Raw genomic sequence first — 26,997 nt, 5'->3', positions numbered from 1 at the left:
GAATGAATTATATTAAGTTGCTGAACCAGACTCTTCTCTGTGTAGGCATGTATCTGTTTGCATATATTTATCAGTCTGCTTGGAAACAGAATGAGGAACACTCATGCATTGCCTTTTAGAGAAGAATCTGAATGGAGGGCGTTTTATTGTATTAGGAAAAAAAGTATTCTAGGGAAGATTGTAGCCACTTACTGTAAACTAGAAAGAGTCTCTAAAAGCTCTTCTTCCCACTGGTTTTCACACAGTGTGAGTTCAAAGTTCATTTTTCCTTTAGATAATTCCAAGCTCTGGTTTAACAGTGAAGCATGCTATAATTCCCTGTCTCCTAGTTTGACATCCCTAAGGGAGGTAATTCAGGAAGCCCATACTTTGTTGTAATTTCTTGATTGTCAGGCTATTTTACTTCTTTATTTTTACTCATGACCACCCATGAAGCACATTAAACTTATTCTGATGGCTAGGACTTCAACAAGAAGTTCAAATGCTTCCAGAATTAAAAGAGTTTTCAAAACAACAGTAAAGGTTATTTTAGCAGCTGAAGTCTCACGAAAAAGCTTACTGGTTTATTAAAGTTATGACCTTGTGGCCTCAAAATCAGGTTAGGTCTGATATTAATGGTGGTACTTTGCAGACTACAGGTCTAGCTAGCAAGCACCACACAGCAATTACAGCTATTGACAAACTACTGGAATTCTTTTCCTTTGTGACAAGCTCTTTGTCCAGCAAAAACTGTTCCAGCATTTGACATAAAGCAAATGCTTACCAGTCACTGTGAAAAAGGTTGCTTGCAAAGAAGTACGGGTTGTTCACACTGCTTAATGCACACAAAGAATGCTATATTAGGAGGCTGGTTGCGCATCATGTCCTATGTGCTTAGTAAGTGGGGGAGCTCTTATAGGGGTTGTTTCAGGTTATTGTTCTGCAGAACCCAGGAGCATTTCAATGTCCAGCTGTCCCATCAAACCATGTTATGTTTTTATCTCATGAGAAGACTCAGAATGCACCATCCCCTCTTCTAAAATTTTACTTCCACATCAGGGGAGCCTGATTTTCTTGGTTTCCTCTTCTTCTTGCAAATCAATGATGTTAGTCAGTTGCCAATTTCTAAGCTAGGTTGCTTATAGCTCCTACACTCTTAGAACTCTGAAAAACAGACTACCTATACATTTAGCAGAGCTTATATCTCTCCTTCAAACAGTAATCATGTCAAAAGCCAAAAATATTGCTGAAAATAATTAATTCATTATCCACATTTTCCATAATGAGGAAAATGTCATACTGTATGCTCTTTCAAGAGTATATTTATTCAGGATCTAGGAGTATACCCTCTTCAAATGAAGCTCCCTTTCTTTTTGTGAAAAATTTATAATGCAACTAGAATGGCAGTTCCACTGTTTTTGCTTATTGATGCTTACTTTCTAATTAATCTGGCATAACCTACACATTCAAAATGAAGCTGTAGCCCGTCTTGATTTATTGTGAATGTCTGTTTGTATCTTCAAAGCATAAAGATTTAAAGCAAGACTGCTTGCTTTCTACTTTCTATATAAAATATATTGGCAGGAGTTTGAAAGTCTTGGGGAGAATCTGACCAGTCTGTATCAACCTCTTTTCAGCAAAAGCAGTCATTCACTTTCACCCACTATCTAGCAGATTATAAAAGCTGCCAGAACTTTTTAATAAGGAACAATGCCAAACTACTAATTGGTGAGATTGGGTAACTAGGGAATAACACAGTTTTTAAAAATGCCCATGTTTTGATTTATTAACACTTCACAAACTAATCTGCAAATTTCCCTTACACAGAAATTGTAGATTTTTATTACAAATGGCAGTTATAACTGTAACAGGCCATGGCGATTTTCCTCTGTGTGCTTTGGCTGTTCATTTTCAGGGCCACAGCAGTCTCAGTACCATAACCTGTGTAGCTTTTGATTTATTTTCATGGACTTCCCTTTTACTTCTTCCCCAGGCTTGTTCTCTATACTAGGGATCAAGAAATGGTTCAGACTGAAAATTACAAATCGGAGCTCCAGGGGATTTCAGAGGTGGGCTTTTGTTTCTGGCCCACCTTCAGCCATTTATAATAATTACTAAAATCTCCTTCAGTTTTTTTTCATTGTTTAAAAAAAGAAAAAACATTTTGAAATGATGTAGCTCAACCATGAGGTGGGAGGAGAGGAGGAGAGCTTCAGCTTACATCAGGCAGACAACTGAAAGTTAAAAGTTGAAGCTCCCGAAGGAAGAATCTAAACAAGACAAGTGTTTGACAGTGCTCTGCAGACTATCAAGACCGACATCATCTCAGTCTATGTTCTGTACCGAGTATGAAGCAATATCCCTGAAATTTATTTGTGGTCAGAATTACTCTCATGAACTGGCCCAGCATCATAGTTTAGTCTTTGCATATCCTGAAGCGTTCTTTGCCAAGTAGGTGGAAAGTCTTGGGGAAGCTCTTGAAAGCCTTTCAAGATAGCTTCCCTTCCCCCGCTCCTTTGCAGTGAGACATAACCTGTCTCATAGAAATTTAGCCAGACAAACTGCCTTACAGATCTCTTGGTCCAATGACTTGAAGCTGACATAACTGTGGTTTAGATTTAAGGCAGCTGCACACAAATGAGCTTAGCTGCATTGCTGTGATATTTTTTGAGTTGAGATAAGCACTTTGAAACACAATTGTATGTTTTAATTCATTAGTATATTCAGTAAGGGTGAATTATAGACACAAGAGGCTCAATCGTTACTTTTTCCAGATGGGGTGTCCTGTTGCCTTATGCAGCTGACGTTCCCAGGCCTTGCAATGGGACTTCAGAAGGGGAGAGCTGGTGGTGCTGGGGGAGTTGAATGGCAAGCGTGTGCACTGGGAGGTTTCTTTCTGCCAGTAGAGTTAGCAATGCACTCCCAAAGTGAAGGTCATTGCCAGCGAGGAGAGTTTGTCAAGTAGGTGGGGTAGTGCAAATTACCTCTCCCTCCAGCAACAGAAATGCAGAAACCATGCCGTTTTGCCAAGTATGAATCTACTTCTACTCCTTGGACTGCTAGTTGGAGGATTAAAGAGGGAACGGGACCTTCGTGCTGCCCACATTTCTAAAATCCCACTGAAGTCTTGTAGAGACAAATAAGAAAAAGTAGCATTTGATAGTACCATGGCTACTTCTTTGGTATCCATACAGAGAAGAATTTGTTTACTGTTGTTGAAGAATGGCAGTCATCCATATTAATTTGTGAGATGCAGTTTATAGAAAACAGTATTGCTTAAATTCATATCTGTCTTCAAATGCTATTCATACCTGTCTCCCTAGTGTTACATATGTGCTGTTGTAATCTTGACATGCTCTGTTGTTTTCACAAGTTCTTCTGAATTCTCACCAACATCAACATTGATGTAAGCATCTGAAAAAGATCTACGTCTCTGGTTTTGATTTGTGAATTCAATATATGATTAGTAGCCTCTAGTGTTTATTAAGTAAGCCATTCCACACCATTTCAGGTGGGACTGCAAGATCTAATGGAGCATGCGTGCCCTTGCTCTCAGAAGGGCTTTTTTTTTAACGTTGTAAAGTAGGGAAAGCAGGAAGTTGTATCAATACAGAAAGAAAAAAAAAAAAAAAGGGTAAGAGAAGCATACTCTGATTCAGAAACAAGCTGGCTTTCTTCATTAGGTGGAGTTCTGTCCTCTCATGGAAATACCCATAACCTGCTACTCAGTCTATTTGCTATCCATTGATTTTCATGGTTTCTTCTAAAGAGCTTTTTAGGTATTCTCATTATGTGTCATTTGTCCAGTCTTTTTAAGTATGAAAGTTTATAATTAGTGACTCTCTTAATCTGCAGTCTCAGGCACCACATATGCCCAAAGGAGATATGCAGCAGAATTTAGTATCTTCATATTATTTTTGGTGTGAAGTTTTGTTGACTGACTCAGGCTGCACCAAGGGCCATATTTTACTGTGAAAAGCATAAACCTGTATTTCCCAACCCCGATCTTATGGCTTGTTCCCCTGCGAAGGCACCAGCAATCATGCAGCCACATGGCCAGCTGAATTAGGTAGCTGCTATCGTTGAAAAGAAATAAAAAAAAAATATTTTTTTTCAGCCAGATCACTACCCTTTCAGTGTTGGGCCAAATTTCAGTCAGCTTAAACTGACAGTGAAACTGCATCCTTAGTATGGAAGATGGCTTCAATACACCTTTATAAAAATCCTTTAAATGTTACTCTTGGTGCATAGTATTTGAGAAACGGGGTTGTTGAAATATAAACCTGAACGAGATATGACTGACTGTCCTGTGCTTTGTACAGAAGGAAACTTTCTTGTAAGAATGGCTCACTAGCAATACTTCATGGCAACATTTATTGTGTTGATTCTGACATGACTCCCTACAGAATAAAAATCTTGTCATTAATGAATGTCTTGAAAACTTTCCAGGAATTCTTTAAATCTTTGCGCAGTACAAGAAATTGTACCTGAGAATTTAACACAAATGTATATTAGAAGAAGAGCAATGGGGGAAGAAACAGCTTAGAATTTCCCATTTTATTTTGGGCAGTTGTTTTCTGCCCATTCATGGATGTTGTCATGCATGTGTTACATTATTATGTGAGGGATTTATTGATCTGTTTGGGCTTAAGTCTGTTTGGACTTATTTCAAAGGTAACATTATTAAACTGATCAGAAACATTACGCCAGACTTTGAGTAGCACAGTCTGTTTTCTGTAGTATGGCTATGTCTAACTTCACTTCTTAAAGTTGTTTGTTTTGTAAAGCACTTTCATACTTGGAGAATATTTTTCAAAGTTACACCATCGGTATAGATCCACAAAAATTCTTTGTCTGCATTTCCAGCTGCTCTATAATAAATTCCATCTGTGTTTTATCTATATCTGTATTGATTTTTCAGCTATGCTAGCTTTTGTCTGTCCTCTGCCTTACTGACCCTGAAGTCAACCAAAGTGGTGGGCACACAGCCAATTTCAGATGGCATTTGGTTCATTTACTCCCTTTTAAAGTAGTTTAGGAAATCTAACTCAAATATTTCTGTTAGTTGACAAGGCTGTTTAACTGTTCCAATTTCACCCCCTTTACTCTGAATTTCCTCCTCAATATTTCCCAGTTCTAGAGAAAGGGATTAGAAATGTGCCTCACCCCTAGCTGTTTTCATTGTACTCTTCTTTCTAAATTTCTAGCTTTGTTTGTCCAACTATGGAGATTTTTTCCTAATCCTGGATTTATATATATTTTTGCTTTGTGCTACTGTGCATTTGTCTTTTAAGACATAGTTATATAATCCTGGCATGTAGCCTAAACTCATAATTACTTTAAAGGGAATTAGGGTGTGCAAGGAATGCAGGATCAGGCGTTTGGAAAATGGTCCAGTGGAGTTGCCTTTTTTCCCCTGTATGATGAGTATTTATCTTAAACAATTTCCATGATTCTTGGAAACTTATTTCACTACTTCTCAGCTAATATGTGTTCCATTAGCGTTTTTTTGGCCTGAAGCCAGCTGATTCCTTCAGGCTTTGTTGAAGTGTGGGTTGCTTTTTTTCCTTTTGTTTGGTTTTTTTTTTTTATTTTCCCAGTTTTCTGTCTGAAATGATTCAGCTTTGATTTAGTGGCTGTTGTGATGTTGGGCTTTGGTGGCTTTTAGTCTCCCAGACTAGTGACTAGAATTGCAGTTCCTTGTCCAGACCTTTATTTATATGTTGTTTTATTGTAGAATGTACGGGATGCTGTCCGGGCAATATCTGATTAAAGTAGGATAAGAAAGTACATTTAGGGATCAGAATTATCAGGCTTCCTTTGTTTTTTGAGAATCACATCCCAGACCCTATATCAGACCATACTATCAATCATAGCATTCTGCTGGCAGTGTTATTTAGGGCATGTTTTTATCATTGCTCACTAGGAAATTAAAAAAACCCACTGTATTACCGTTTACATATATGTGGGACTGTTTCCTCACTTCACTATGCATTGTGTTCTTGGAATGTGTACTTAAGTAAAGGAAGCAATACAGTATTTCTGAGAAGAACAAGCCAGGAAATAGTGTTGCAAATAAATCAGTCAAACAGGCACAGCTTTTGAAGGTGCTAATAAAACATGAGCTAGTGTAATTACCTAGCTGACTGTATCAAAAAAAGTATTGCATATTTTTCCCTAGGGTGGGCTGGGGGGGACAAAAGATCCTTAAAGCGTAACACAGAAGCTTCAAGGAGAAGAAAGTAACTTATGATAGTAATGAGATGCCGGCTTCCTTGTGCATCAGTGGAAAAAGCCAGCCAGCACCAAGGGGAGGTGGTGTGCAGCAGAGAGTTCAGAGACAGGTAACCATGCTAGACTTTACTCCTTTATTTATTGAAAAGGTAAGACTCATTTTGTTGTGTATTGTTTTGTTTCTGAAGTTGTTTAAACACGGTTTTTTGTTTTAAATGCAATGCTCTTTGAGTACTATGACATAAATCACACTTTGTGTTGAAGAAGGAAACATATTGCAACAAAATTCTGAATTAGTCACAGGTATACCTGTTGTAATCAGAGTAGCAGAGTGCTAATAATCAAACTGGGGAACTGCCCTCTCCAATACTACTATCCCTCTAAGAGTTAAAGGCTTGAGGAATTCTTCCCTTTGAGATATGCCTTATGGGATCCTGAGAAAAGACATTGGTACAGATAGTCAAGTGGCCATGGTTGAGACATCCCTTGATAGAAATTTGCTCATGTTTGTGCATGGCTTAGCCTAAATTGATTCCAGTTGTCCCATTTTTAGAGATGCTGAACTGCTGCTTAAAAGTGGTTCTGCAAAAAGTAATTGAGGGATTTCAGGCTCATGTGTCATCAAGCTTTTAGCTGTGTTACATCTGGATTGCTGTTCAGTTACTTTCCAGCAGCATTCCCCACTAATTCCCGACTAATAAAGATTGCGTATACTCAGTGAAGATCTCGAATATGCTTCTTGCATTATAAATATTAAATAAAAAGTAAAAAACATACATATACCACTTTGCATACCATAGTTTAGTTCTACAGTATTTTTCCAGTCAAAATAAATTTTCCACATTAGTCATGTGACTGATACTATTTTTATCTTTAGTACTTTCCCAGGTAAACTTTTCCGTCTGATTTTATAATTCTTATGCATTCAGCTTCTCCTTGCACATAGATTAGATTCTTAATGTGGTGGTGTTGCTGCTTGAAATCTAGAAGCATCCTGGGACGAACTTGAATATTGAGTATTTCTCCCTAGAGCACCCTGAACAATTCCTGCGATTGAAATATGAGCTTTTTCATATTCTTCTTCCCAGCAGCAGTTCCATGTGGTTCCTGGCTAGGCAAGGACTGCTGAAGTAAAACCTGCTGCCACCATAATTTTTCTTCTTTGAATCTTCTGGCATGCCCATCTTTTTTAGGGGTTTCAGAAGGTTGGCATAGCAACCACACATCATCTGGGAGCTCTTCCTCTATGAGGCTAGAATAGTCCTGGGGGCCTGTCATGAAGAGATTGAGCTGTTCTTCAAAGCATTTGCCCAGCTACCTATAAATGAATATTTCCAAACCTTTTTCCATGACTACTCCTTTTTTCCTTCCCTCCAGTGTTACTTAGGTAAATGAATTCTGCAGAGGGTGGTTATTTTACAACCATTGGATGATTGAGCAAGGGATTTTGATTATTTTATTTTTAAAGTACAAAACATTTGTAAACTATTTCTACAATAAAAAAATATTTAAATAACTTATAGGAATTGCAGTAAATCTAGTGAGAGAGAGGTCATACCAAAAAAATCTCATTACAGCTATAGAAAACTGTGAGTTGCCTTTTTATTTTATAAGTCTATTAATATTGAGTGAGAGATACTTAGAGTTAAATTTTTTACCATGAACACGTAATCATAATGGGAGTTTGGTTTACAAATTTCTATACAAGAAATATTGATTCAATTTAGAGACAGTGGTATTCTCCCAGGCACAGACACTCTCAGATAGCGGTCATGACAGTATACCTATTAACTTATAAAGTATTTTCTGTAAGTGCTGATTTCAGTATTTAAACAACTTTATTTTTCCAAAGTCTTCTAGCATAAACACCCTACAGCAAAATCCTAAATACTAAACAATTTTAACTAACACAGTGGAATATCTTGGAGAGAATTGCATATCCCCTCCTTTCCTCCTAATAAGCTGAAGGAAGGATAGATTTTACAGAATGGCAGAGTGTAAAGTTGTAAAAGGAACACAGTAGTTCTTTCAGAACAGACTCTCCATAAACTAAACAGAGCCCGCAGCAAAATAAACAGTGTTCCATTATACAAGATACCTATAGGGACTTCTCATTATGCCAAACCCACAGAAAAGTTTACTTTGGATTTGGCAAAGCAGTAATCCAAGAATATGTTTGGCAATGAATATACTGGGAAACTGTCTTATGCTCCCCCCTAACTACACCACCTTATTCAATTCCTAGTGGTTTTGGTTGGTTTTTTTTGTTTGGGTTTTTTTTTTTTTTTTCAAAAAAAGTTTCTGCTAGTTCTGTAAGTTCAAGATAGCTACAATAAAATGTTGTAAACCAGCATATGTTAGTGTATATGAATCATAAGGGTTGTGTTTTAATGGAGGTGTTATGTTTCTCCAAATATGAACCATACATGTTATATAATATTGTAGCAAAATCCTTGCTGCAAGTATATTATGGTTTTAGTGTAATCAAAATTGTAGAATTTTGAGGGAAAAAATACAATTGTTAGTCATTCTTTGTTGGCACCCACCCTATTGCTGGGGAAAAGGAGGTCAAACTTCTTCGAAGTCCAGTTTTGGTCAGTAAGTGTCAGTTTATTGATAGGAACTATTTGTCTACAATGCAGTCCTTTTCCAGTGGGGAACATATTGTTGTGATACGGAAGAATCCTCATTTGCTATGGGTTTGTGGACTATTTTTTTGTTTGTTTGGTGGTTGGGGTTGTTTTTTTTCCCTTTTGATCATACTCTATGTAACAAATGGAGCTGGACTTCTTTTAAAATAACTCCTCTGGATAAGTGCATTTGTTGGGCTAGAAGATAAATTTGCTTTAAAAAATTTAAAACACTCTCCAGTTATCCTTCCTAATCAGAGTAGACAACATCCATACTGTTGATATCAGTAGAATTAGTGAATAGATCGAATGACCAGTCACCAATGTAGCTGGTGATAACATGAAGTAAACTTCCTGCCCAAGAACTCCTGTCTGCTGCTGTTGCACCTGCTCTCACAATGGATACTTGTAGAAGTCCATGAAACTTTTGGCATCCCATAGATTGCTGCCTAGGTACTGGCCTGCAGTACTGCTCCCTTGGCACACCCTTTCAAAGGAAATTTTACCTTTAAAAGTTTGGATTGAGATACAGCATCCCTGTCCAGGAAGCACTCCTCAATCAAGACCTCACATGCTAGTCTTTGTCATGCTTCTGGAATACAAATGTTGCTGTGTTGTTTAGCTTTGCCAAAGAAAGGCCTTCTCGTGGCCTAACTAAAACTGTAAAAGAGAAAGTATCAAAGGTTGTTAGCACCTCTGTGTCGTCAGTTAGCAGATGTTATCTGTCCACTCCATCCACATTCTTTTAGTCTGCTACAATTTTAAAGCCTAGTTACAAATTCAAGCAGGATCTTAAACAATAATACAATCATGTGAAAGCAAAATGTTGTTCGTAAAAATTCATACGAGACAAAAAAAGTAAAAATTGTGATTTTTACAGAGCATGGTCTTTTTAAATCACGGAAACCGCATACAAACAAAGTTCTTGTACCTAATGGAAGCCTATTCAGATAAATAGAATTTCAATGCTTTTAAGATAGTCTATATATCTACTGCTTCATTGACTTTTCAGAATATTTTATCACTGACCACTCTGTGATACCTTTTCAACTCTGTTTTTAAAGAGATTTCCCATTTTGTTTTTATTTAATTTTCACTTCTAATATAAAAAATCATCTTCTAGAGACGAAAAGGAACGGCAGAATACTTCAGAATCCTCTGCACATCTGTAGATTGGTATTTCTGTCCTACAGCCGAAGTGTGGGCATTTTATTGCATATTTGAACGGAGTTTAAGGAGAAAATCACTATGTTTAATAGAATTGCATAGGGAGAGGGGTAAAGTTTTAACCAAAATTCAAGATGAAGCAGCAAAAGTTTTGTTTTAATCTTTTTACCAGTTCTTGTCCAGATAATGAAAAAAAAAACCAAAACAAAACCGTGTTGACTGTAAATTAGATAGCAAAAATATAGTGAAAGTTGTGAAGTAATTTAGAATAAGAGGTCGTACGTATGTTAGAGAGGCATCAAAACATGCAATCATATATTACACTTCACAGATTTTTACAAAAACGTTCCAATAATCCTTGTTCAATGAAATGTAGCATTTTAATATTCAGGGTTACTACACTATAAACAAATTTGTCTTAAAAGTACTTTCTTTCTGGAAATGAACTTTTATGACACCGTATTCCTTTGCAGTTTATTTTCAACTCAGCTGAACAGCTGATGTGTGCAAGACTTGATGCTTCCCAAAAATACTGGTAAGAAGCCCAGAAAGAGATGTATGGTGCAAACTCTCTCAAAAGATTTTTGTGGAAGTTGAGCATGTAAGACTGGATGAAAATTGAAGTTAAAACTAATTTGGACAGGTTTGTTCATCCATTTCTACCCATATATATCACAAAAAAATTATGAGAAAAGGAGTTTATAAAGTACAAGTTTATAATCTCCTGTGATTCTCTGTAATCTCTACTCTCTCACTTTCATACAGAATTTCATCCGGTTGCCCTGTCATCACCTTGGGCAAAGGCTGGGAATGCAAGAGAGACAAACTCCTTGCTTTCAGTCCTCATGCCTTGTATCTGTGATTTCAGAGCAGGATTTCTAGGAAAGTCCTGCTAAACCAGTAACAGTCCAGAGATCTAACATAGACCTTCCTACATGTATGATCCATGGATTTCTGACTTCCTGGAAAAAATCTGGGTGGAAATTTTGATGTCGTACTAAGCATGTGCAAAGCTGAATTTTTGATAGGAAGGGGTTTTGTTTGTTTACTTTTAAAGAAAAGAGCTCATGTTCTAGCCAAATATAGGCATAGTTTAGTGTAGAGAAAAAGAACTTGTTTCTGGCACTGGTAAGATCCTCTGCCAAATAAATTAATTCTCTACAGAAGTGTTCACATGCTAGAATAACCTTAAGTTATAAGAAGCACATTTTATTAATTTCAACTTCAAAACTTTAATTGCAAAGGCACCTAAAATTTCTTTGTTCAAAACTTTAAAAAAGAGACAACAAAAATATTTTGATCAGATGTTTGCCATGAATTTTTTCAGCACAAATGGAAATAGTGCAAAGCTGTGAGCAGCTGATGGCAGGTTCTTCTAGCAATGTGCTCTGGATATGTGTAATAAAAGATGATGCTATACTTTGAAGAGTATATTACTACTTACCAACAAACTGTCTGAACGCTTTCTCCTGCAACCATGGAAAATGCCCTGGTAGCTTTCACACCAACACATTTGGCATAGGTGAGGCTTGTGCTGGTTCAGTGTCTCTTTGGTTGCCATACAGAGAGAGGACTTGCTGATGCAAGAAGTTTTGGTCTGTTAACAAATACAATGATGAAAGAGCTCTCTTAAGAACCATTTTGATATAGTGTTGGAGTGGTTCATGATCCACTAAGTAGGGAGAAGTGCCAGTCCACAGATTTTCTGTGTATTTTAGAACAATGGCATTCCTTTTTCTAAGACAAAACATAGCCATCACCATTATATAAATGTAAATCTTTGTTTAGAAGTCTGGTTCTCTTCCTTCATTTCCTGTAGCATGTTAGCTGCAGCTTAGTTCAGACTGTTTTCTCTTAATCTCCCAGAAAATGTAAACATAGCATAAAAACCTTGTCCGCAAATCTTCACACTAAGTCATTCTGAACTCCCACTAGAAGTACATTACCTATAAGATCAGTTATTGCAAATTACTATTGAAGTGGGTTTTTTTAATTATGTTGTAATGTTTAGGAAGAAGAAACCTGGTTTCTAAAGGACAAAATTAAGTCTGTAACATGTTGTGCTTTGACAGTCCTTTGTCCTTTAGAAACCAGGTTTCTTCTTCCTAACATTACAATGTTTTTGTTATGCATTACTGTGGGTTTTGGTTGCTCAAAAGTTCTGTTCTCCTGAGCATCTGATAAACATGAATCCTCCAAAGGAAGAATTTCTCACTAGTACAGGGCACCAAGAGAGCTAATATGAAAATTATTATGTATCACTGAGTTAATTTTATTACAGTCCTGCTTTATTCTCTGTTTGGCACTGTCTGATCTGTGGATATTCTATTTTGCCCAACAGACTGAGATGAGTTAAACTCTGGAGCAATGCTGTCAAGTTTTCCGTTATAGTCAGCTTCAGTCTGTCATTTCTTAATTTCATTCTGCCACTGTAGTCTGTGCTTATTTACTATTTACCACTACAGGTATCACTAGTTTTCATTTAACAAAGCCATGCGGCATATATTTCTCTCTGAAACCAGACTGGAAAGTGGTTGTCTACTTGCAACTGACAGTGATTTCTGCTGCCATTCTGTGTATCTCCTCCATTTTGATGATAATAGTTGGCAAACATTTTCCAGATCTAAAAGCAATACAACAGGGCATGTCAACTATGCATATGGAGAATGACACTTCCTGTTCCCATGAATTTGTGCCCAGCTCTCTCATACATGAGCGTTGTCCTTGACTGCTGCTGTAAATATAAGTCAAATGTAGGACTTTTTTCCACTCATAACTACATTATATTTCAGAGTAGGTTTCATCCAGGTTTCCCCCAGGATATGTTTTAGTACTTCTGCACTGAAAGTTCTGGCAATACTATTTTGATATGAATGCACATGGTTTTCATTCAGATATATGTATTGTTAATGTTGTTCACATGGGTTTGTAATCAGAAAAGCATGCATTAAGATTAAATGAGGATTCAATTCAAGCAATAAATTGATGTGTAGTAATGAAATATTGTTGAGCAAAGTCTTGGTATTAAGCAAATGTTTTTGGTTTCAGTAAAAGATGGCATTTCTTTTTGAGTCCCACTTAAATTTAGTTGACAAAAATCCGTGATACTAGAAAAAATAATAGTTTTCTAGATATAGTTACAGCATCATGAAAAGCTTTTCTGCACAGTTATGTTGAAATATTTAATGCTATGCTGTAAGTTCAGGCATGTAGTGCATGATGCAGGGTTCCTTTTTGTATCAACTGTCTGTTTTTCTTATCATGGTGAAAATGTCGAGGTAGAAATGTCTTGTCTCTATCTTTCTTGTGATTCCATGCAAACCTACTTTAATGGTCAGCTAAACTGCGCAGACTAAATTTAAACTGGGAAATAAGCATTCTTTGCCTGTGTCTGAGTGGCTGCCTATGGTGCCTATGCTTGCATGTGTGCATTCCGTGTCTTTCCAGGAAAGTTCTGGGAGAAATCTGGAGCAAGCAGTCCTTGATTATGCTGTGTTGGTTTCAGTGTGGACGTGTGTTTCTTTCAAGAGAATCTAGAAGTCTAGAAGAGTCTAGGAAAAAAAATATTAAGCCTACCGATTATATATTGGCCAATACGGTTTGGGACGATACTTTGATATGAAAGTAATATGATATTTAGTTAATAAACTGAAGGCAGCAAATATAGCACTGATTTTTCAAAAGGAGTTTCAGGGAGTTTCAGGGGACTCTTGACTGATGAGCCCTGAAAAAATAGTGGATAATGTAGAAATAACAGTATGATCTAGAATAAAGAAGCTAGAAAAATAATATCATGAACACAATGTGACATTTTGGGAAAACAAAGCAAATTTTGTAAATCAAGGTAGCACCTTACAAAACTATTCAAACAATTTGAAAGAATTGACAAGAGCCATGTGGATGAGTGAAGTCTAGTTGATAACATCCACTGGATTTCCAGAGGTTTTCAACACGGTCCATTTTGAAAGGCTTCTGAATAAACCAAGCAGCCAAGGGATAAAGGCTTGACAAAATGTATCTTCTTGCCCAAATAAAAATAAGTGTTTAAAAGAAAGTAACCAAGAATAGAAGTAAACTGTCAATTCTCAAAAGAGCAGGAGATAACCAGTTGAAATTGACACAGAACTGTGCTGAGTCTGGCACTGCTCATCATAGGTGCCTCTTTTTCTAGATCACTTATGTTTTAAAAAACAAAACCAAACCCCTTTCCTACAAACAAAAAAAACCAAAAAAATGGTGTTCAGGTTTTACATGTTTAGGTACAACAGATCTGTAAAGAATTATTTTCATTGGTTAAGTCAACATATATTCTCATACTTTTGCAGGAGATTTGTTGAAATTCTGTATTAAAATATATTATCATCAGTACGTGTATCTCTATATCCAGAATATGTAAAGATGTTAAGTCTGAGAAATATAATTGTGTTGTTGATTATGCTTTACAATATTACTAAATGCTTTAGCACTTATGTTACAGTGCTGGTTAATTTTTATTACAAGGCTGAACACTAGTACAGAAATTCAGTTTTGTTTTATGGATAAAATGCTGAGGTTTTCTGATTGTTTTCATAATTCCTTTAATAATAGTAAAGGATTTCGTGGTTTGTGTATTTGGTGTTCCCCAGCGGCACATTGAAACGGTTGCTGCCAGTACTCTAAACTTGATAAATGGTTGTGTACTGGTACCTAATACCTTCATATTCAAGTGATAAAACTACTCAGGCCCATCGGGTTAATGATGTGATCTTTCCTGGCACACTTCCATTCCACTGTTCCTGTATAGCCTTCTGTTTTTTGACTACATAAAACTGCCAGAACGTTGATGTGGAGCTGGACACACGAGTGCACTCTGGCAGAAGTGCAGGTGGGACAGCATGCGGTGCTGTTCCCTGAGGGCAGTGCTTCAAGCCCGTGAGAAAGATGCTGCCAAGGCTTGGTCTAGTTGCACCTGTTGATTTACTGTGTGCAGTGGAGTAGTCTGAGTGAGTGCACTCACTGGGGGAGGAGAAGGAAGGATTCAATTGTGCAAGCACAATTTGCAGCTACCAAAATGAGAAGAAGGCATAGGTAACACATATGCTCTGCTTGCTGAAAGAATGCTGCTGGGGTCAATGGTAGCAATTTAACTGTGTGGAGTATTTGGAAAGAGAAAATCTGTACTTTGAAACCTGTTTGACCAGCCAGAGAGAGGTCTGGAATTGTCATTGAAAGTCAGTTGAATAGTAACTTCCAGATTTCTGGGAGATCGTCCTTTCTGCAAGGGTAGAGGCCTAAGCTTTTGTATGCATTTATCTAAGTTTTCAGAGAGCTTTCTTGAGAGCATTGCGAGTTCTTCATTCGGCAGAGACATACTCTTATTTGCAGAAGGGAAATATGGCACAACAGCAAAAGAGCAAACATAGAACGGCCCCTCAAAGGTCGAAGGATGTGTCCTTCTACCCTGAACATATCTGTTATGGCAAAATTCATTCTGTTCAGAAGAACTGATGTCAAATGACAGGGCCTGAACAGTAAATTGCTTGCAGAATCCGCAGTGAGTTATTTGTCAGTAGCCTGAACACCTGCTGGAGATGATGGAGTTGTTCTGACATAAACCAGTACTGCTGCAGCCTTTAACAGTGGAGAGGATGAGCTCCATGAACTATCCCATTTTGTTTTAAATTACTGTTTGGCAATCGTATGGCTTTGAGTTTTGTTTAATTTATTCTTAAAGCATTTGTGTAGTTTGATTTTTAGCATTTTCTTTGTCAGTTATGAACATTTTAATTACATTCATCTCAAAACAGATAACTTGAAACCAGGAGATTTTTCTGGACATAAATTCTACTAAATTGTTCCTATGTTTCTTATTTTGCCATAAGTTAGTTGGGTTTTTTCTTCTGCAGTGAATTTTATCATGGTAGCTTATACATGTAATATAAATATGATGTGGTCAATATGTTTCTTTTTGTGCTATTCTTACTAAGCTATTTCCTTAAGTTTTTCTAGTTTGAGAGTTTCTTGCAAGTAAACAAACTTATTCAGGCCTCTGTTGAGGGCAAGAATGCAATATAAAAATACCAGAGACAGTTTTCTGTTGAGCTGAAAATACAACTGGCTTAATGTGTTGGGTGCGTTAGGGGAAGGTCTTTATAAATGCATCTTTGCATTCTCCCTCATCATTTTTTTTAATGCACTCATGCCCAGGAGCAGTCGCTATTGCCCCATAAGTGCATCAGTGACCTAATGCAGCACTCTCTTTGTTCCAGTCTGCTACTTGTTTCCTACTTCACTCAAACATCCACAGGAGCTTGCAGTAATAGAAGACCTTTAAGCGTTACTTCATTACTTCTTTTCACAACTTAATACTAAGGAATCATATTGAGAAATACGGGAATGCTTCCAGACTCCCAAACAGAATTAGAAAGTTAGAAGTTTAGCTACAACTTCTTCTTTAATTTGTTGCAAAATACCGTTTCTTGTCATACTGCCTTGGAGAGGACCATCTTACAAGACTTGTACTAATTTTGAATCATTGCTTTGTGAAGGGTATTCCTTGTAAGAAGTCCCAGCTCAGTAATTTCCTTAGTCTGATGGAGATATCCCTGCATATTCACTTTCTCTGTTTCAGTTGTCACTGTCGACATATTCAGTATATATTCTCCTGAACTCTTCCATTTAAATGCAAAAATGATAAAGAAAGAAGTCGCTTCCTGCAGGATTCCTTGGTATTTACTTTAAAAATTACTATCATGGATATGCCTGTGATATTCCACTTCCAAAAGTTCAAAAATCTGGAAGACGTGAACAAAAAATACAGCGACCAGCAGGGCTAACTCTCTTACTTAAGTGTTCTTCCTTGCTTGCTGTCGGTCTGACAGACACATGTACATTTAGGCCGTACATTTTTTCTCATGAAGTGCCTGATGTGCTGCTAGAACTGAGTATCAAGCAGCAGTAGTAACAGGATGGAGCGCTCCGCCAGCAAACATACGCCGACTTCCAGCAGGTAAGCTGCTCTTTATAACAGTACTTAAAAGAGTTTAGGGGCATGTCAAGAGTAAAACCAGTCTCGCTTGCTTTGTTCATGTAGCAAAACAGAATAGCCACTTTTTAAAAAATAGGTAGCACTGTTGAGGGGTTCCTTTTTCTCCGCAGAAAGCGGCAGTTAAACCCCCAAAGGGCACGCTGCGACCTGTTCTAAAGAACAATGACAAACATGACAAGAATCCGTGAGTTTTCACGCTGGAGCTCTGTGACCTCGCTCCCCTTCGCCTCGCCGTGCCGCGGCAGCGGCCCCGGCCGGGAGGCCACCGCCGCCCTCCGCCTCTGACGGTACGGCGGCGACCGCGGGGCGAGCGGAGCAACCGGGAAGCGTCCGGCGGCGCCCCTGAAGAGGGTCCCCGCTGCGCCCCGCGGAGCGAGGCCCGGCCGGCCCCTCACCTCGCCCCGCCCCGCCCCGCGCCGCGCCGCCGGCGCCCGGGGAAGGTGCTCCTTACATGGGCATGGCCGCGGCTCGCCCGGGGCCCGGGCGGGGTGGCCCGCTGGAGCCGGGCCTGGCCCAGCCGGGGGCGGCGCGGCCCCGGGGCTCCAGCCAGACAAAGAACAGTCCCAGCAACCAAATAAGGAAGTTGGAGCCGGAGGATTTCAGAATACGAGCGCGGGGAGCGGGGGGAGACGGCGGGGAAGCTGTCTTGCTGCAGGAAGCTGCGTTCTGTTGTTTGAAGCGAGGCGGTAAATACAGGGGATGGAGGCTCGCGAACTTGTCGTTATCCTTCTGTGATCTTCTGCCAGCAAAGCTGACGACCTCAAGCTGTGTTTGTCATATTTTCTCATGTTTCTGAAACCTCTTCATAGATTCTTGTTTATAAAGGAGGGGTCTTTGGCAGCCCCGTTGGTTAGCAGCTTGAAGATAAATGAGCCTTCCTCTGCTGGGGAAAAAATCCCATTGTAGATACTTTTAAGCATTATGAAAACACGTTATGAATTTTTCTCTGCTGCAGTGTTCTAATGAAAACTTAAAAATTCATCTAGAAAGGGTACACGTGCACCCCTGAGAGACTGAGGTGTACAGTTAAGAAGAGTAGCAGAGAGAGAAGAAAGAAAATGAGTTATAAAAAAAACACATCCTGACAATTCTGGTAGAAAAGCATTTCATAACAAGACGACTTGGTGGAGAAATATTCCAGGGTATGGGAAATGCAGCTAAGCTGCTCTTTTAAACATGGGTATGGAATTTATACCCTGCAATCCTGATCTCCAGTGTCTTGGGATTTTTTTTGTTGTTGTTTTTTGTTTGTTTGTTTTCTACCTATATGGGCTGAATTTAAAAGGTCTTATTCCTGGTAGGAAAAGACACAGAACACCATTCATCTTTTCACTTCAGACTTACTCTGTGCAGGAAGAATCAACACAACAGAAGCATTCAGCAGATGAAAGAACAGCTGTGATCTCTGCTGACTGTGTGAAAGCTAGAATAGAGAAAACTAAATAGCTGTGGGCACAAGCTTCAGCAGTAACACCTAACATATTGGCCTGGTTTGCTCTGGTCTCAAAATGTTAGCAACAGAATGTCTCCTGAATTCACAGCCTTTCTAGCAAACAATTAAATGCCCTGTGAGCATGACATCCTGATGAAAGGAAGTGAGTTATTCCTTGATCTTGAAATTGTGACCAGATCAGCTCATAAACAGCTACTGAAAAACACTTTAAATATTGTGAGGAAGCCTGACTTAGAAGAAACAGCTTCTTTATCTTTCCTGACAGGCCTCCCAATTACAGCAGCTGTAAGTTACTAAAGTGTGACTAATTGAAAGCTAGTAGTGCCATATGAGGAGTATTAAGAGATTGTAGTGCTGAGATTTGAGTTGGGAACCACAAAGGACCAATGGGTGATGTTTGAATTGCTGCAACCACCTGTGACTTTATAGAAGCCTCCTAAAAATTTAAGCATCTGCAGTGTAGGTAGACCTGTCATAGGTCCATAGTGATGCTTGCAAATGTGATTTCAATATCACAGCTGAAGAGCATTATGCCCATTTTACTGTGAAGTAAAGAAGCAGCTCTGGATACATTGCTAACAAAACCACAGAGGGTAAGCCTTAGACAAGGTTATTTTGTGCCTGATCCTCATATGTTGATTGAAAGCGAAGAATATGTTACAGGTGTCTGAAATTTATTTCATTAATCAAAACTAGAGAATCTGAGAGGAGTAATAGGGTGAGAGAGAATGAAAGCACAAGGAAAAGCTGCAAGAGTTATGAAACAAATCTAGGGCAGAACCAGCTGTATAGCTTGGGAGAGAAAAGTTGGATAAACATACAAAATAGTTCTCCTTTGTGAGGTTAGTGAAACAGAGAGCTTACCATGGGTCAAAATCCTTCTGGGTTTGAGGAGTGAATTGTTTTCCAAGTTATAATTTGTTATATTTAATGTAGCTATTTCCAGAGCTCACACACATTTCTATACCAGTAGTTGCACAGGCCAGGAAATTCTCACGGATTACTCATGGTCAAAACAGACTAAGAATGTGGGTACTGATGTATCTAGGTACTTTAAGGAAGCCTTTGGGATGCTTGACTTCTCTATACACTTGTTGTACAACCATGACTGTTCCAGTTCCTTGTTAGAAAGTGCCTATATAATTGACCTGCGGTTTTTCTCTGTGCCATCATAGGGTTTACACTGTAAGTCTAATCAATATAATTTAAACAATTTTGTACCCTGAAGACCTTTGCTATTTTCATCCAAAAGGTGAAGTAATTAGTATTATACAAAGAGAGAAGACTTAAACATGAGTCACTTCATCAACATGTATATACACGCACATGTGTGGGGGTATATATATGTCCATTAAAATGGTAATTGCCTTCTTATGAAAATTATCTCAGCAATAGAAAGTTTTAATTTCTGCTTTCCTCTATGCATGATTAAAAATTTGGGAAAAGGTCCTGTTTTCATTTTATTTTTGTTGAATAATATTTTACTAGATGAGAGGCTTTGCAGTATGATTTGCTTTCAGATGTGGGCTTCTAGCAGCAACGGTTTCTTCTCTGTAAAACAGATAACTTTGATGGTGTGTATTGGCATACTTGAAAGTGATGGGGAGTGTTTGTTCAAATAATCTTTCTTGTAACAAACATGTGATCCTTTATTTTCCAGAAGTACTAAGAAAAACAAAAGCCGCAAACAACTTGGTACTCCTAGTTCGTCATTGTGAATGTCACGAACGGGAAATAATACCAAACAAAGCACTTTACGTAGTTACGACCTCAGTGTCTGCCAATGCCAGCAAAGTCAGGTAGTACAGGATGCTGATAATACAGGATTCAAGAGACTTTTGAAATAGTGCTGAATGCTTTGAGTTGGTACAAGTTTTGCAATTGCCGTTTCAGAGGTATAGTTAGTCCCTTGTGTTTTCAGGAAAACCTAACTTTGCATTCTGGCCCTCTAAAGAAGTCTCAAACTCTCATGCATTCCAAGAAGATCAGTGGCCTGTTCCTGGCTTAGTCATCCTTATTCAAAGCTTTTAAATGTTGTCAAGTACAGTATGGGAAAGGGTATGATTTTATACAGGTTTTTTTTTTTTAATTTTAAATAAAAATTTGGGAATACACAATGGTTGGCATGTCAAAGCTTATTTTGCATAGCTAGCATAAATGGGATAAATTTCCTTTATGTAAGAAAAACAGGGAGATTGCTGAATTTGCTCTATAAATTATTGAAATCAGTCAGCTGCATGTGAATCTGTTTGAAAGCTTGTGAACTCTTTCAGTTCCCTCTTCTAGTCCTTCGGTGTCTTTGTTACTGCCATTTCCATCTGAACCTAAGGATGTTTGAACTGTTATACGATGCAAAGCTCCATTGTGGGTAGCTGAATACTGTTGGGGCTGATTTACAGGTATGCCTATATTCTTGACTTAATTTCCAGTTTTTAAGACCAAAAGAATCTTGTGTCATATATGTCCCCCATGTAGAAAACACCATTTGAATCTCAATCACAACTTCTCCTTAAACCTCAGAATTTTTTAGTTATATTTTTTTGTTTTCCTTTTGAAAAATATCGTGTTTTGATTTAAAGAATTTGAGATATCTGGTCTTAACTAGCATGATCAGAATTGCACGCTCCAGTGTAGTTTTTAGTATCGTTGTGATTCACCAGCTAGGATGCTAAAATTTTGCATATCGTAGTGAAGAAAAACCAAGTAGGCAAATAGTAGAAAGGAAATAGAACTGTGTGATTATTTGTAGTATAGTAGCACCTGGAAACCAGCTGTTGTGGGTGGCAGTGCATACACACTCCCTGAAAATACACGTCCTTCACTGAAGATACACTGCACGCAAAAAGGTTGCATTTAAATACTACACATTGTTCTGTAGTAGTTGAAGAACTTGACAGACTCTCACAAGAAGTGCATTGAGTTGTTTTATCTTCATTTGTTTCCTCTCACATTGCTCTGGATGTAATTACTTTGTATAAGGTCTTTCTCTGCATTTTCAGCCTTTTTAGTTTTCATACTTCAAGCAATACTAATTTCTTTTTATTTACAGGGTAACGTAAAAAAATTAATCTTAATTTTGTGAAGATTCTCAGACTTTGAATGCTAGCAAGAAAAACCTCATACAACTTCAGGTGGTTTGGTGTTTGTCTGTTTTACTAATGGCATTTACCATTACCTCCATTAGTTCACAGAAATTAGTTGTTGGGTTTTTTACTGCATTTTTCCAAAAAACTGTCTGTTATAATTGTCATTACATTTTAAATATTTCGTTTAAATATTAGGACGTCATTGGAATTGTATGCAGTTGTCTTTTTACTTGTAAATTAGTTTCCCTCATTTTAGTTTGCTGGTCATGTTGCCCATAGAGTTGGAAACCCCATAAACTAGAACCAAATGTTCCTGGAGCTGGAATGATAGGCAAAGTTGTTTACAAGAAAGAATCACAGATCATATTAAGCTTTAAGTAAAGCATATGGTTTTGTTTCCTTTCTCTTTGGATCTTTATCTCGTGTTGTGCCTCATGTTTGGTTCCCAGTAAGCTGAGCTTCGTTTTCACTTTCCATGCTCGGTTGTGCTTGTGGAGTTACAGTGAGGCAAGTGTCTTGAGCTAAGCTGATGTGCACAAACTGTCTTTTCACTTTCATCTTCCATCCCCATGAAGTGAACATGAGCACACAGGCATAGGCATAAAATTCTTCTCCAAAATTTTTGGAACATACGTGCGAAATATGTGCAATGTAAGAGCTGTGACAGAAGAAAATGTCCAAGAACTCAGTTTACTGCAATATTAACTCACTCTGTTATAATCAAGAGAAGGTGCAGTTGAGAGATGTGAAGTCCAGGTACCGTTCTTCTATAATTGGCTTTGCCTACTGTACATCAGTCTGTTCTTTGCTCTGTGGGTTAGATTACCTACAGCTATTACTGTGATCTGCTTGTTAGATAAAATGCTATCCTGGACCAGCATACTCACCCCAAATCATATAAACACCTGATTAGTGATGAGTAATACGCTTTTTTTAATCTTTGTACTTTCTTAATACTATGTGTATGAGCTACCATGCATCTTCCCCTAGTCCTGTGCCAGAATTGGAAAGAATATTAGTGCAGCGCCAGTCATCTTGCCTCCAGGATCTGGCATGTCACTAGCTATTCTAGAAGTGGGGAGATGCTTTATTTCCCCCCTCCCTTTTTCCTAGTTGGCAACATTCCTCTGTTTTTCCTGTTATGTTCTGGAGCGACCAAGTGATGTGGAGTGAGTTCTGAGTCCTGAAGAGGGCTGGATGGTGAAGGGGTTGAGTAAGCAGGGGAGATTTCAGAGCCACCTTGTTCTGTATCATCCACCCTAGAATGAAATTTCTCAGGCACGGGTCTTGCTCTTCTTGGGGGTTCATACCAGTTGGAAAAAAATAGTTACGATGATGTTCCTGTGTAAACGCAATGGATTCCAGGCATCCAGAGCTGGACTATAATACACTGACTGGAAAGCGGAGCACCCTTACTTTCAGCTGCCCTAAAATCTCTTAACTGTTGTCCAGGATGTTTAATAGTAGTGAGATAAGAGGCAGCATGTTCGTACCCTTCATTTTGCTGCCTGTGCTGTAGAAAGTTCAAGTCATGCCACTGATTACCTCTGTGGATTGACCACGGATTTGAGAATAGCAGTTTTGTAGATGTATCTTTTGAGATTGTCTGTCTTGTTTTAGGCAGATGTTTAAGTAGATTTTACTAATGATTGGTTGCAACCTATGATGACACATAAAAGTGATGTTGGCATGTAAACTGTAAGAAAGCACTGGATCCAGACCAAATGGGTTCTAGTAGGAAGGGTATGAACCCAACAACAGAAATCTGTTCTTCAGTCTTCATCCCCTTGTAGGAAAAAAGAAGAAAACCAAGAAGTATCTACCTCCAAATTATGTCCTTAGTGGAATATGCAGTAGTAAATAATGTATTTACAGTAAGTGTTTGACACTCGGGATGGATTTGTGTAATTAGACTGCTAAATAGCATGACTTTTGTCACATATAGTACATGTGCTCTGAACCTGGTGCTATTCTTTGGCAGGTGAAGAAGGCACAGGAGATGATTGCACACTTTAGCCGTCTGTTTTATAAACAACAGAGCGAACCAGTTTTTCTGAAAAAAGTTTTTAATTCAGTTTAACTGAAAACTCAGGGACTTGATGGTGATGAGTAATGGCGTGTTATTTACGAACAGAAAAAGCATTAAAAAGCTTAGAAGGATGACTTGAGACATCGTTTCTGCAGGCCTACATTAAAACATGTAGCCATCCCACCAGCTCTGTCATAGAGACAAGAATGATGTGGAAATCATGGAAACTTTTTCTCCGCAGAAAAGCTAATGTAAACTCTCGGGCAAGACTTTTGTGCAGCTGTACGGCAATATGGAAGCGCCTGGGACGTTCCCTCGACCCTCCAGTCAGCTGCAGCGCCCGCTTCTGCTTTAGGAGAAATTTCTCCAGCTTTTCTGCTGACTATGGATGCCGAGTTCCTGGCGGGAAGAAGGTGAACTTCCAGCGTGGGACCCGAGCCTTTTTTGGCAAAAAGCGTATCCGAAAGTCCCGGTTCCTGCAGCTCCGAGGGGAGAGCAATTAAGACCGGGACTGCGGCGGCAGGGAAAGACGATCCGGCTGGCGATTCGCTGCGGGAAACCCCCACTTCCCCGCCGTTCCCAGCAGCCCGGTACCGCCTCCCGCACGCATCGGGGAGCCCGGGGCGCCCGCGGGACTCTTAACGTGAAGCCGGCGGCCGGGGACGCGCCGGCGGGGGCCACTGAGTCACGGCGCGGTGCCTGCGCTCCGCCGCCCGGCCCCGGCCCGGCCCGGCCCGCCCTGCGCTATATAGGCCGGGTACCTGCGGGCCCCCGCCGCTCCGCCCCGCTCCCGCCGCCGCCGCCGGGCTGCCTCGTCCCCTGCACACTCGCGCTCGGGTATGCGATAGCCGCCCGCGTAAAGGCTGCCGAGGTAAGATGGCAGGATGCTTTCACGAGTTCGTACGTGGCGGGGTTTTCTTCTGATGAGGCGAACGGGACCGTGCTCTAACCGGATCGGGCTGACCGCGTTTCTCCCGAGTGTTTCTTCTTTGCGCGGCTCTTTCTCGCCCTTCCAGTTTGCCACATCGGCTCTCGTTGCACCCGGGTTTGGCTGAAGCGCTTTATTTGCCGACCTTGGCCATCCCCTTCGTGCTTCCAAATACAGAAAGGATGCTGTTGTGGCGGCAGCTGCTGTCTGTAGCTCTGTAGCTCAAGACTTGCTAAATCACTTGTTAGTTTGTTAGAAGATGTGAGGAGCAGTAAAATACGAGTGCTTTCGCAGCCTTCTTTGTAGGAGGCTTCTGTAATAACCGGGTGATACTCCTCGATGAAAAGAGTTGGTAATGCCTGGGGACTTGGGTGGTTTAGAAAACTTACTGTGGCTTATTACCAAAATCAAGAAAAATATTGGTGGGGTTTTGTAGTGGTTTGTGTTTTTTTTTTGTTTTGTTTTGGGTTTTTTTTGGTCCTGTGGAATTCATTAGTCTGTAAAGAAGACTTATTTGGTGACCTAGCAATGATGTACTCCTATGGCTAACTTTTTTGTTGAATGTTTATCATTGAGTGTTGAAAGGAGCTTGGTGTTAGTAACTTTGTAACTTATAATAGTAACGGCTTTAGAGATTTTTTTTTCCCCTTCTTTTTCAAGTCTGTAGCAGGCATTTGTTTAAATTTTAGTAGAAAAGGAAAAAAAAGTGAAAGTTTCCTGGCAGCAGGCGCATAATTAGAAAGAAGGCTGGGAAAAGTAAGACTGGCCTTCCTTATAATGATGTGTTTACAGAAACTTGGAAAGCAGAGATACGTATTGGCTATCAAAGAGAAACCAACGTCTGCTGTTGGAACATTTGGGTCAGCCTTATATTAAGGAATATGGCACTGCAGAGCATACATCTAAAAATAGGAGCGGACATATTGGATGTTTCGTTAGGCTTTGAGGTCAAGGAACTGTTTCTCCGCAGTATTCTGTGGCTGTACTGAACTGAGGCCATGATTCCTGGGACCAAACCTTATATTTCTGAAATTAACTCCATAAAATGTATTGCATATTGTACGGAAAGTTTTATGTCCACTCACAAGTCTGTGTGCAACGAAATACACTGGAGTTCTGGGGTGGGAAAAGTTATGATGATGTTCTTAAGGAAGCCCAATGGTTTCCAGGCATCCAGAGCTGGTCCGTGATTCACAATGCATACCAGACATAGAAGGATTAAGATACAGAACTGATAACAAGAGGATGGAAAAAACCATTAAAAAAATTAAATGGCTCTCAGCCCATGTCCGTTGATTGCACCTAAACCACTTCATTATGAAAAAGGGGGCAAATGCATGTCAGAACAGGATTCTGAGAGAGATTCTGTTGCATCCTGATTTCAGATGGGGAACAAAACCTGAAAAAACTGACTGAAATAGTATTCTGGTACTAATTTTGCTGGTCAGGAGGAAAAACCCTGACCTGGAGAAGGTGGAAGGGGACAAAGGGATAAGAGTTTGAATAAAAGAAACTAGGAAGATTGAGCGGGAAGTATACAGATGTTCTAACAACCTTTGAAACTCTTAGGAATATGCAGGTAGGATTTTGTTGGAATTAGGAGTGTCTCATCTGGATAAAAACATTTCTCTAGTTTTTGAAATAGTAGAAACCTGATAATCACAAAGTCAGAATTTACCAAGTTACCATACACTGACATAAAAGTTTTCCTAAAATCAGAATGGTAATTGTGTAGTAAAGGTTTGTTAGCAGCTGGCAGATATACGGCACAGAGCTTTTCTTGTAGCTTTATGAGAGCCAAACAAAAATATTTTTTTCAGTGAAAAACTGGTCTGAAAAATTAAAGTGTGATATAAGTAACGATAAACAGCCTGATATATCAGGATTCCACTAAAAAACACTGCTGTAAAATACATGGTTTTTTTGTTCTAACACTTAATGAAGTCCTAAAAAATTTCTTTATCCTCAAATTGTTCTTCACTTTCTTGTGGTTGGTGTTCTTTTGGGGGTGGGAGCGTGTGGGGTTTTTTGCAGGGGGGAGGTTGAGGTTGGTGGTGGTGTGGTGTGTTTTTTGGTTTTGGGTTTTTTTTTGTGTGTGTGGTTGTTTTTTTGGTTTTTTTTTTGGTAAGAGCAGAATAGCTATACAGGTTGTCCTGGCCAAGCTCATCTTGCTGGACACTCATGCACCTCTTACTGTGGGCCTATTATTTCTGACTACCCTGAGTCTACTGCTTTCTCTTTGCGGAGACTGATAATTGCAACATATAAAACTTTGCAAAGTGTTATTCTACAGTAACTATTGTTTTTATGCAATTACAATTATTGTCAAGTAATTATTGAGATCTACGGTTCCAGGCAACAGAAAGTAACTTGCTATTCTCTTCCCTCCACTGAAGAATTTTTTTGAGCTTATACAACAATTGTGGAGGGCATGATAGTCTAACCTCTCCACAAACAGGAGTGG

At 39.1% G+C, this 26,997-nt stretch overlaps 1 protein-coding gene across 4 annotated transcripts in view; it reads left to right on the top strand.

Annotated features, from left to right (window-relative positions):
• PALLD (palladin, cytoskeletal associated protein) overlaps nt 1-26,997 on the top strand; it is a 205,843-nt gene that overhangs the window by 112,808 nt on the left and 66,038 nt on the right. Inside the window, exon 1 of one of the 4 annotated variants that reach the window (XM_064449750.1) lies at nt 24,015-24,476. The exons of 2 other annotated variants lie outside the window; for them this stretch is intronic. The gene's annotated coding sequence lies outside the window, so the exon portion shown is untranslated. Of the gene's footprint in view, nt 1-24,014; nt 24,477-26,997 lie in introns of those variants that run through there. One more of the 4 variants, XM_064449751.1, reaches the window with a different exon arrangement.

The sequence above is a fragment of the Phalacrocorax carbo genome, chromosome 4 (assembly GCF_963921805.1).
Source record: "Phalacrocorax carbo chromosome 4, bPhaCar2.1, whole genome shotgun sequence".
Classification (NCBI taxonomy): domain Eukaryota; kingdom Metazoa; phylum Chordata; class Aves; order Suliformes; family Phalacrocoracidae; genus Phalacrocorax; species Phalacrocorax carbo.
Note: the sequence above shows the minus strand (reverse complement) of the source record. Positions and strands in the feature narration are given on the sequence as shown.